This window comes from Pipistrellus kuhlii, unplaced genomic scaffold (assembly GCF_014108245.1).
Source record: "Pipistrellus kuhlii isolate mPipKuh1 unplaced genomic scaffold, mPipKuh1.p scaffold_m20_p_10, whole genome shotgun sequence".
Taxonomy (NCBI): domain Eukaryota; kingdom Metazoa; phylum Chordata; class Mammalia; order Chiroptera; family Vespertilionidae; genus Pipistrellus; species Pipistrellus kuhlii.
The window spans coordinates 10,634,057-10,645,382 of record NW_023425405.1 but is presented as its reverse complement, the minus strand read 5'-3'; the positions used below and the strand labels follow the sequence as shown (position 1 = coordinate 10,645,382).

Below are 11,326 nucleotides of genomic sequence, written 5' to 3'. Positions count from 1 at the left end.
ATTGATATCCCCCACCAGAGTGATACATTTGGACTTTGATACATCATAATCACCCAACGTTTACATTAGGGCCCACTTTTGGTGTTGCACATTTTCTGGGTTTGTACACAAGTATACTGACATGTATCCATCATTAACGGTATCATACAGAGTATTTTCACTGCCCTAATAAGAAAATCACTGGTCCTGTTTAAAACCTATTTTCCTCTTAATTCCAACTCCACTGTCAGTGATAAGGCCTCCACCTTCATAGAGATAATAAATGCCATCAAGAATTTCTTCCAGCCGGGACAGGTTTGGCTCAGTGGATAGAGCGTCAGTCTGCGGACTGAAGGGTCCCGGGTTCGATTCCGGTCAAGGGCATGTGCCTTGGTTGCGGGCACATCCCCAGTGGGGGTTGTGCAAGAGGCAGCTGGTCGATGTTTCTCTCTCATCGATGTTTCTAACTCTCTGTCCCTCTCAATTCCTCTCTGTGTAAAATCAATAAAATATATATTTTTTTTAAAAAGAATTTCTTCCATTACCCACCACCAAATCTAAAAACTTATCTTTCTTCTCATTCCTCTCTTTCTCTCCCTTTTTACAAAGAAAAAACTTATACTGTTTACCTAAACTCTGTGTTCTGGATCAACCCGCTCCATCTATGAAAGGACTCTTTCTCTCCCCCCACCCCACCCCCTCCTGAGAAGAAAGGAGAGGGAGAGAGAGATAAATGCCATTGATGAGAGAGAATCATTGACCCGATGCCTCTTGCACTCCCACTCTGGGGATCAAACTCACAACCCAGGCATGTGCCCTGACCAGGAATCACACCATGATTTCCTGGTTCATAGGTTGAAGCTCGACCACTGAGCCACACAGCCTGGGCTACTCAGGCCTCTCTTAGATAATTCCCTCTTCTGTTTTTATTGCCTCTCAGTTTATGCTAGATTCTTCCCATTAGCATTTAAATATCAAATTTCTTGTAAAAATAAATCTTTACTCTTCATTCTTCTTCAGATAGCTCTCCTCCCTTCACAAACCCTCTTGGTGAAATTCTTTGTCTTTTTGCTCCCACAACCTTAACCTTGCTTTCAATCCTCTGCCCACTGCACTCTATTGTTCTTATTACTGAAACTGTTCTCTCCAAAGTCACTAATGATCACCTGGTGCCTCCATTCAATGGACATTTTTCACACTTCACTCTGCTGAGCTTTCCACAGCATTTGACACTATTTGCTCTTCGAAGAGTCTTTTTCCTTCCCACACTCCATGTATTCCTCCCACGACTGTAGCAGCGCCTCATCTCCATTGTGAATGACTCTTCTGTTGCCTGCCCCTTAATATTGATGTTCCTCTGGGCTCTTCTCAACACATCTTCTTTTCTAATTTGAAACATTCTTTCAAGACATCCATCCATTCCCATGGCTTCATGCTAAGGATTCACAGATATATAGAACCTGTTCAAATCTCTCTCTTGAGTTCTAAACATGTATATCCAGTGACACTCTAGATATCTGCCTGTGGCTGTGACCTTGGAAATTCAAGTTCAATGTGTCTCACAAGGAACTTATTATCTTTCCTCCCCAATCTGCTCTTCTTTTGTTTGTGTCTGAGCCCAAATAATGACACTCAAAGCTACCCAGTTGCAAGCCAGAAATCTAGAGATCATCACTAAGTCTCCCCTTACCCCTCATTCCTCATCACTAAGTCTCCCCTTACCCCTCATTCCTCATTTCTTAATAAACCTCTGAAATATGTGAGATACACAACAGCACAGTCAAGTACACAGCCTTGCAACCAGACTGCCTGGGTTCACATACAATCACTGCGTAACCATGAGCAGGTGATGTAGTACCTTTATTCCATAGATTTCTCATCTGTAAAATAAAGATAATAATAGGACCTACCTCCAAGGGTGGTATTAAGGATTAAATGAATCAGTGTATGCTAAACACAGAACAATGCCTGGATCTATGTGTCAAATTTGTTATGATTATTAAATATCTCCTGTTGCTTAAACATGACATATTTTCACCTGGATTGTTGCATTAGTCCTATAAGAGAGCTTCCTACCACCAGTGCTCCTTACCTACACCCCATCCATTCCTACTTCAACCAAAGTGATATTTCTAAAGTGCAGATCTAAACGTGCCTCTCTATTCCCCAAATCTCTCCTGAGGTTTCTCAACCAGCTCCTTTCTCACAGCGCTACCTCTCATGGTCTGCACAGGCCAAGGGATGTGGTCTTTCAAGGAGTCGTGTATTGGTTTTGATAGGGGCAGAAATAAATTATTGGGAACCAGCTATAATTGTAAGAAATATTAACTATGCTCTGTTAACCGTGATTGTTTCGTTCTGCTTAAAGAAAGCACACTGGACCTGGGAGTTCACCTGGAAATGCAGCTCATCTTCCCCATTTGGAGCTGCCTCGTTGCCAAAACCAGAATCACTAGCCCCTTGAAGATCCCCGATCCTTTTGCATTCCCACAGGCCTTTGCAAATCTGCAGACCAGTAAACTACCCATTTGGCATACCTTTTGCCTACTTTCCCGTGTAATCTTTGTCCTTCTACTCTGTATAAGCAGCTGGCTTATGGTGGGAGACAAAGCAGATTTTTGTGGGTGACCTGCTGCTTTCCCATACTGCCAGTAGTATTGGGATAAATACTCATATATGATTCAACCCTGTCTCTGCTTAATTGGCTCAAGTAGTGACAGGCAGCACCAACCCATTGGTTGTCTGGTTACAATTTCATATTCTTTCTTTCTTTCTTTTTCTTTCTTTCTTTCATTTCAGAGAGGAAGGGAGAAGGAGAGAGAGAAACATCAATGCTGACAGAAATCATTGATCAGCTGCCTCTTGCATGTCCCCTACTGGGGATTGAACCTGCATCCCAGGCATGTGCCCGTGACTGAAATCGAACCCAGGACCCTTCAGTTCACAGGCCAACACTCTATCCACTGAGCCAATCCAGCTAAGGCAGTTTCATGTTATTTCAAATCCATTTGTTTAAGTAAAGTTGATTATAATAATGACAAAGAAAAAAATAGTTGTTTTTAGAAGTAAAGTTGTTCTGGTGTAAGAATGAAGTAGGTCATGCCAGGGTGTCAGCAATAACAGTGGTGATAAGCCACTCAGAGCTCCTTGGAAAAGATCGGCCTCCTCCCAATGCTGGTGCTTCGTTTCCTAGCGGTGAGCTCTAGCAACAGGGGATTTTCACTTTTGCTCTGGCAGCTGAAAATCAGCTCTGAGTTGGATGCTCTCTCTCTCATTGTATAAAAGAATACACCTCTCAATTCTTTTATTTTATTCCTTCACCTCCCCTTGCATGGAAAAACAGTATGATCTGTCATTTGTTTGGAGTCGGTTATTTCGTTATTTGGCTTATTAAAATATATATATATATATATATATATATATATATATATATATATATGCTATTAGCTCATAAAATTGTTACAATTCTCAGAGTAAAGGTGCTAAATAAATTGCTGGTAAAGACAAAAATCAGTCTCTGAGTAAAACTTTTGCTGCCTCCCCATCCCCACTCACTTCATCTGTCTACTACTTCCTCATCCTTCATTCCTCACTTAGAAATCAGAAGCCTCCCCAGAAGGTATTGAGATTTCCTTTCCTCAGGACAGGATAAGTTTTCTTCCCTCCTACTTTTTGGTCTATCAGAATACTTATTAGATTGTAATATACTCATCTCTGCCCAGTAAAATGTTATCAGATTGTCTGATTTATTGATGGTTGAATTCTCAGCACAATGCCTGCCACAGTAAATATTTGTGAATAAATGCATGAGAGAAAAATATATTCATTTTACTTATAAGGAGCTAGAGAGTCGTGTAGAATGTTTATTGAAGGTCACAGAGCTAGTAAGTGGTAGAGATAGATTTGATACTGGTTCAAGTGACTGAAGTTCATGATCGCTGCGCCTTTACAGGAGGAAAGAGACTATGGTCATACTTAGAAGCAGATTTCTGGTCACCTCTGTGCCTGGGCAGCATCAGACCAGAGGGGGTGAATTGAATGTGGAGCGGGTGTAGAGGTGAGAAAGCCTTACCTCTCAAGAAGACTGATACAGGAACTTTTGCCAGTTTGGAAGCATGGTGGAGATTGCATTTTTGGCTTCTCTCAATAGAAACCCCATCTACTTACTATAAGATGTGTCTAGATGGCCCTGTCCCAGGACAGGGGTCAGGCATTTTATATCAAGGGAGCTGTGAATATATTTTAAGGAACTATTTGAATTTTATGTATACTGGCAAGCTTTTCAAAATGTATTTGATTTTGTAATATTTACCAATGACTTATTTACAAGTTATTTACTCAAATAAGTGAAGCTGCTTAAGAGAGAGAGATTCTTTAAAATCTTTAAAGGTGACAGTCCTGTGTGATGGAGAACACAAACACACGCAACTAAGAAATGGACAAGATTCATTTAAATAACCACTCTATTTTTTGTACCCCTTTAAGAGTAAGTTTAGGAAATATGCCCCTGGCAGTAGTCAAAGTATATTGAGCACAAAACACATACACTAAACAGACTGAGCCAAATGCTTTTACCTGCACTAATAACTTATTCCTTAGAACAATTCTTTACAGGGAGAGAAGAGCCTATGATCCTCATAGTACATGTAACATTCTCTACAGAAGAGGATGTTAATGCTAAGAAAAAGGTGAGCAACCAACCAGCTAATAAGGGACGGAGTCAAGATTTGAACCCAGAACGTTCTGACCATATCTACTCTTAACTATTTAACTAACATGCTTCTAAGGTGGCCAAATGTGCCACCTCCCACCCCATCCTAGACCTGCATTAGTATTGTAGAATCCAGAAGATTGGCAAAGAAAGAATTCTCAACTCTCCAGTAATTTTCCTTTTGGGAAACATGAGAAAACAACACTGGAGTGACTTCTGTCTCCATTCTCACATGCCTATCTCTGACTTCAACCATCCTCCATACAGTTAACCTGGCGTTCTTTCTGAAATGCAAATCTCAATCACATAGACTCCCTCCTTAATATTGCAGTGGCTTCCCTTCTGTGTTAAGATAAGGTTTCAGTTCTTTAGCATAGAGCATGAGGCCCCCTACATCTGGCTTTGACGTACTTTCCTTCCCTCTCCTCCTTTCTTGTATCCCCCAAAATTCATATGTTGAAACCCACAACCCTATATTTGGAGACAGGGCTGTTATGAAGGGAGTTAAAATTAAATGAGGTCATAAATGTGGGCCCTAATCTGATAGGATTGGTGTTCTTTTTTCTTTTTTAAAAAAATATATTTTATTGATTTTTTACAGAGAGGAAAGGAGAGGGATAGAGAGTAAGAAACATCAATGAAAGAGAATCATCGATCAGCTGCCTCTTGCACACCCCCTACTGGGGATGTGCCCGCAACCAATGTACATGCCTTGACCAGAATCAAACCTGGGACCTTTCAGTCCGCAGGCCGACTCTCTATCCACTGAGTCAAACTGGTTTTGGCAGATTGGTGTTCTTATTAGAAAAGGAGGAGGAACTAAATATCTATCTACCTCTCTACACTTCACTTCTACCGCTCCCCGCTGCAGGTGCACAGAAGAAAAGCTATGTGAGAAACCATCAAAAAGGTGGTGTCTGCAAGCCTGTAGAGACCTCACTGAAAACCAACACTGGCACCTGGATTTTGGACATGTAGCCTCCGTAACTTTCTGCCTTTTAGACCACCTAATGCAGTATCTTGCTATGACAGTCCAAGTGACTGACACAGAATTTCACTGAATGTTTATAAAAGAGAAGGCTCACAAAGTTATCTTGATTAGTCCTGGCCAAAAGAATTTTCTTCAGTGATGGAAATGTTCTATATATGTTCTGTCAAACATAGTAGCCACCAGACACATGTGGTTTAGTACAGCTGGGGAACTCAATGTTTAATAGTTCAATTTATAATGAATTCAAATTAAGTTGAAATAACAATAACCACAAGAGGCTAGTGACTAATGTATTACACAGCACTGGTCTAGGTAATTAAACTTGAATCTTGCTATCATATCTGATAACATAATCTTCTATGTAGATTTTTAAATTAAGTTATTTCTATGATTCATGTAGTCCAAACTTTATTAAAATACATGATAGCTAGCATAAGGCATTATTTTTTTTAATCTTAAGAAACAACAACAACAAAAATTGTATAACATTAGAAGTGGAACTCAAATTCTGTTTTAAAGAAAAACAATTTATCCTGTGCCTGTGACTTAGACATTATTTCTCAAACTTCACAGCAGAACAAAATTCATATTAACCTTAAGAAAGATAATGAGCTCTTCCCAATTGGTTATATTTATATTGTAAGTCAATGTAAAGGATTTATTTATACAACTATGTGATTTGAGTAGTGGTTAAAAAAACTTTTAGTTAATGGATCAACTTTGTACCCTATGCTGTTGTCTTGTAATAAATAGCAAGATCAACCTTCATTCCATTCTCCTAAATGCCATTAGTCAATGCCTCTGGCTTCTTAGTAGCCTTAAATAATTATATATTGATTTGCTCCTGCTACAGTTATTGGCTTTAACCACTGTCAAGTTTTGTTACTGTGGACCCTGCCTGTCATGCTCAAATCTCTTGTGGGGGGGGGGGGGGGAAAGCCATAAGGAAATCTCCAGCCAAAGGTACTACCTTTATTACAAGGTAGCATGTTGTTCTTAATCTCTATCTCCTCTTTGCAAACAGATGGTGAAGCTAGGTTAAGGTGACCAGACGTCCCTCTTTTGGTGGGACAGTCCCGATTTTTAACAATTTATCTCACGTCCTGCTGCATTTTAAACAAGTCCCAATTTTAAATTGTTAAAAATTGGGACTGTCCCGCCAAAAGTGGGACATTTGATCACCTTAAGCTAGGTAGGAACCCGAGGCTTCCTTTTTCTCTATCCCCAGAATCCCAAAGTCGGTGGCTAGCAAACTCAATTAGGAATGTATCAGCAACCTAGATTAACTGTGGGATAAACATATATTTTTCTTTCACAGACCAGGAGGATAGAAGTATTTTTAAAAGGCTCAACCGCCACAGGGCAGACTTCTCTGCAATTTTCTTGGCTTTTCCCTTGTAGTTGCCGAATAGTTGCTTCAGTTCTAGACTTCTTAAGAAGAAGAAGGAAGAAGAAGAGGCAAAAGACCAGTACAAGAAATTCCTGCCTATTTTTATCAGAAAAACAAAAACCTTCTGAGAAGTCTTCAGCACTGGGCCTCTTCTTTGCTTCTGGTCTCAATCTGCCCTTCCTAGAACTCTGTCCTATTTCAAAGAATCACTTCTTCTCTCAATGAAGAATCCTGTACCCCCATTCTCTCTAGACTGAAAAAACAAAACAAAACAAAACAAAACAAAAGCAGTGATCCTATCTTTTATTTCTGCTACCTCTGGTGGAGGGCCCCCATTACAGTCTCTTCTAAAGGCCCTGCCTCCATGGGATGGAGTTAACACAGGCTTCCTCATGTCTCCACCTTCTCCTACGTCTGGCAAGACCCCTGTCCTCTGGAGGACTGAACCTGGACTTATATTGCCCTGTGCTACTCACTGTGGCCCCAGCAGCTCTAGCCACACTAAATACACCCAGAAATTCTTGTTCCTGAGTTTTTGCTATTCCAATTCCCTCTACTTAGAATGACCTTGAATTCAGTGCAGATACAGATTTTCCCATACAATCCTCTGATATACCTGCAATCAGAAATGACACCTCTGTATCCCCAGGTCTCTTGGTTTATACCTTTCTAATGGTGTGCAGTACACTTTCCCTGTATCACAGTTATTTCTATAACAGTTGAACTGGCCTGTGAGGTTTTGGTAACAAGCTCCTATGAGTCTTAATTTTTGTGCTCCCTATATGCGTGATAATGCCTTGCACAGACTATACACTGAAAGAGTATATTTAGAATTAAATTGTAAATATTTAGTCTGTTCCAATGAGCAAGATGACGTATTTACCTTCTCTTTCTTCCCCTATACCCATCACATATCATTTGAGTTTTCTGGAAATTGAAACTGAGAATGTAGTTGGTGTCTATGGTAGAAGTTGGGAATTATAGTGGGAATCATTATCATTAGATAGATCCAGACAGAGGATAATTCATTGAAAAATGAATTTTATTTAAGTCCTACCAACAACTGTCTGTGTCTTCACCTCTTCTTGAATCCTGGAACAGGCGAGCACATATCTTAACATTAGCTTGCCCTATGTATTAGATAGGGTAGGTCAGCTGCAGAAATAACAATTATTTAGTGTCTTAAATAATTCAGAGTATTTCTCTCTCACATAACAGCCCAGGATGTGCCTCTTCTCAAGTAATCATCCAAAGACCTAGGTTGGTGGCCGCCCTCCCATCCATTAACAGAAATTCGAATAGGACAGCCTTCCTTTAAAATCAAGAGCTGAGGAGGGAGGATCATGTAGTGATGCAGAAACATTTTGAGAAAGAGAAGAAAGACATCGAAATGGTCACACTGGAGAATCTCAATCTTCTACATGTAGTAGGAGGACTCAAGAGACAGAAGACAGGGTGAATCTCTAAGGAAGCAGTGACCCCACAATTGAAGATGAGGCACTTTCCGAGGTAGACAGGGCCCTGGAATAGCCAGGAGTTACGGTCAAACTGAGGCTGGGATTCTGCAATGTGTTGGCATGGTCCAGCCAGGACAGCCAGTGTCCATTATCAGAGTGAGGGGCCAGAACAATAATGAGGAAACAAAGCAAGAAGTCAGGATGTGGGTGAGCGGTGATGACGGGGAATGTACAGGCGAGGTGAGGAATGGGGAACTGCACTGTGTGGAGATGGAGGTACCAGCGTTAAAGGACCAGAGCCCAGACAGACAGGTCATTTGCTGGGAGTAAAGGGCAGAGGAGGAGTTAACTTAAGAGGCAAGGGTTTAGGTGGCAGTTTGAAGAGACACCGGTTTTCTCACAGTGGACTTCAGGATAAGCCATACATTTTTTTTTCTGGATCCATACATTTAATTTATCCAAAGAAAAGCTATTTTATTTATTTTTTTAATGTTTTTATTGATTTTGGAGAGTAAGGGAGAGAGAGACGAAACATCAATAATAAGAGAGAATCATGATTTGCTGCCTCCTGCATGCCCCCTACTGGGGATGGAGCCTCCAACCAGGGCATGTGCCCTGACCAGGAATAGAACCCTGACCTCCTAGTTCAGAGGTCCATGCTCAACCACTGAGCCACACTGGCTGGGCAAGAAGAGCTATTTCAAGTGGAAGCACACCTTATTTCTGCTACATCATATCAACACCACAGAGACATTTTGATGTCAGAAAACATCTCTTTTTCCTCTTCACCCCAACTCTTTGTTTCCTGTATTTGTGAGGGGCATAAATTCTAATAAGAAATGATCTTATGAAAAGATAAGTCTAAAATTATACCAAACCTGTTGTTCAGTGGAGAGCAGTTAACATAGTTTGCTCTCTTAAGGGTGCTTCAGAGAATAGGATGCTGCTTTAGGCTGCAATTGAAACAGGCCAAACAGCCATCGAGTTATGTGATATTTACATCCTTTTTTTTTTTTTTTTTTTTTTTTAAAGAAAAGCTCTTTCCCAACACAGGGCCTTTGAGCTGTTTCCCTCTGCCTTCAGCTCTGCTTCTACAGCAAGGAACAAAATGGTCAACAAGGAGCGAAAATGGCCACAGAAATATCTCTCATCACACATGTTCTTTTTACAAAGTAACCCCCAAATTCCTCCATGAAGAGGTGGAATCTAGGGGTGCTCTACCTCTCAGAAGCATGCCAGGGCCTTTCCCTGCCCCTCTTCTCCCCCTCTCCTCCCTGCTCCCCAGGCACATGACCTTTACCTTCCTCTCTCCTCCGCTCCAAGGGCCCTTCTGCTTCTATAACTTGCTGTAGCAGGCTCACTTCAGCTACTTCTGTAACTTTTGAAATAACTTTCTCTTATAATTTGAAATGAAAAAAGAAAAAGAGGTGGAATCCATGTTTTCACCTCTTGAACCTAGGTGGGCCTCTGCTCTGCGTCAACCTATAGAGTACAGCAAAACTGACTTCTTAAGTCACTTCATAAACATGCCCCATACTTCCACCTCACTCTTTTTTATATATATCTTTTATTGATTTTTTTTACAGAAAGAAAGGGAGAGGGATAGAGAGTTAGAAACATCGATGAGAGAGAGAGACACTGATTCATCTGCCTCCTGCACACCTCCTATTGGGGATGTGCCTGCAACTAAGGTACATGCCCTTTTGACAAGAATCGAACCGGGGACCCTTCAGTCCACAGGCCAATATTCTATCCACTGAACCAAATCACTTAGGGCCCTTTCACCTCATTCCTTTGGGAGTCTTGCACTTGGGACCCAGCCACCATGCTTGAGAAAGTCTGAGCTACCACATGGAGAGCCTGCATTCAGGTGTTCTGGTCAACAGCCACAGCTGAGTTCCTGGCCAATAGCCAGCATCAATAATGAAACGTGTGTGTAAAAAAGCCTTTCGATGATTCCACCCCCTCACTATTGAGTCACAGCCTTTGAGTCTTCCCAGCAGAGGTCACAGACATTGTGGAGCGGAGACTGGCAACTTCCTTTGGGCCCTTTCTGAACTCCTGCCCCACCGAATCCAAAAGCATCACAAAATGGGGATGATTTTACTCTAAGTGTGGAGTGCTTTAATAACAGTAGTAGTGTCTAGAACTGGGTTCCAGTTTTTAGCTATTATACATAAACATTCCTGTGCGTGCATTTCTTTGGGGGACCATAGGTCATGAATATTAACTCTAGCAGCTAACGCCAAACTTTTCCCAAAGCAGGTGTGTCCATTTCGACTTCCTCCAGCAGTACATGGGGTTTCTAGTTGTCAAACGTCCTCACCAATATTTGATATTGCCAGTCTTTTAAATTCCAGCCTTTTAGGTGGATATGTAGTAATATCTCATTATTATCTTAATTTGCATTTCCTGGACTTCTAATAAGGTTGAGCATTTGAAAATATGTGTATCCAGGCCCTGGGTCAGGCCCTAGGGTTAGATTGCAGGTCTCCGGAGGCCTATGGGAAGCAACCGATTGCCTCCTGATCAATGTACCTCTCTCATATTGATGTTGCTCTCTTTCTCTCCCTTGCTCCCTATATAAAATCAATATATATATATATATATATATATATATATATATATATATATATATCTGATATTTGGTCATAAAGATATTCTCCTATATTATCTCTTAGCAGCTTTATTACTTTGCCTTTCTCATTAATAACAATTTTAGGAGGTTCTGTGATGTCATTTTATTTGTCTTCCCTCAAATCATACTTTGGGATTACAGCCATCTACATGTTAATCTA

The 11,326-nt window shown here is 40.9% G+C and overlaps 1 long non-coding RNA gene across 1 annotated transcript; it reads left to right on the top strand.

Annotated features, from left to right (window-relative positions):
- Window positions 1-5,559: 5,559 nt before the first annotated feature.
- On the top strand, window positions 5,560-6,598 carry LOC118711008. Its single transcript, XR_004985612.1, has 2 exons — window positions 5,560-5,673; window positions 6,535-6,598. It is a non-coding gene; the product is annotated as an uncharacterized LOC118711008 (long non-coding RNA).
- The last annotated feature ends 4,728 nt before the right edge of the window (window positions 6,599-11,326 follow it).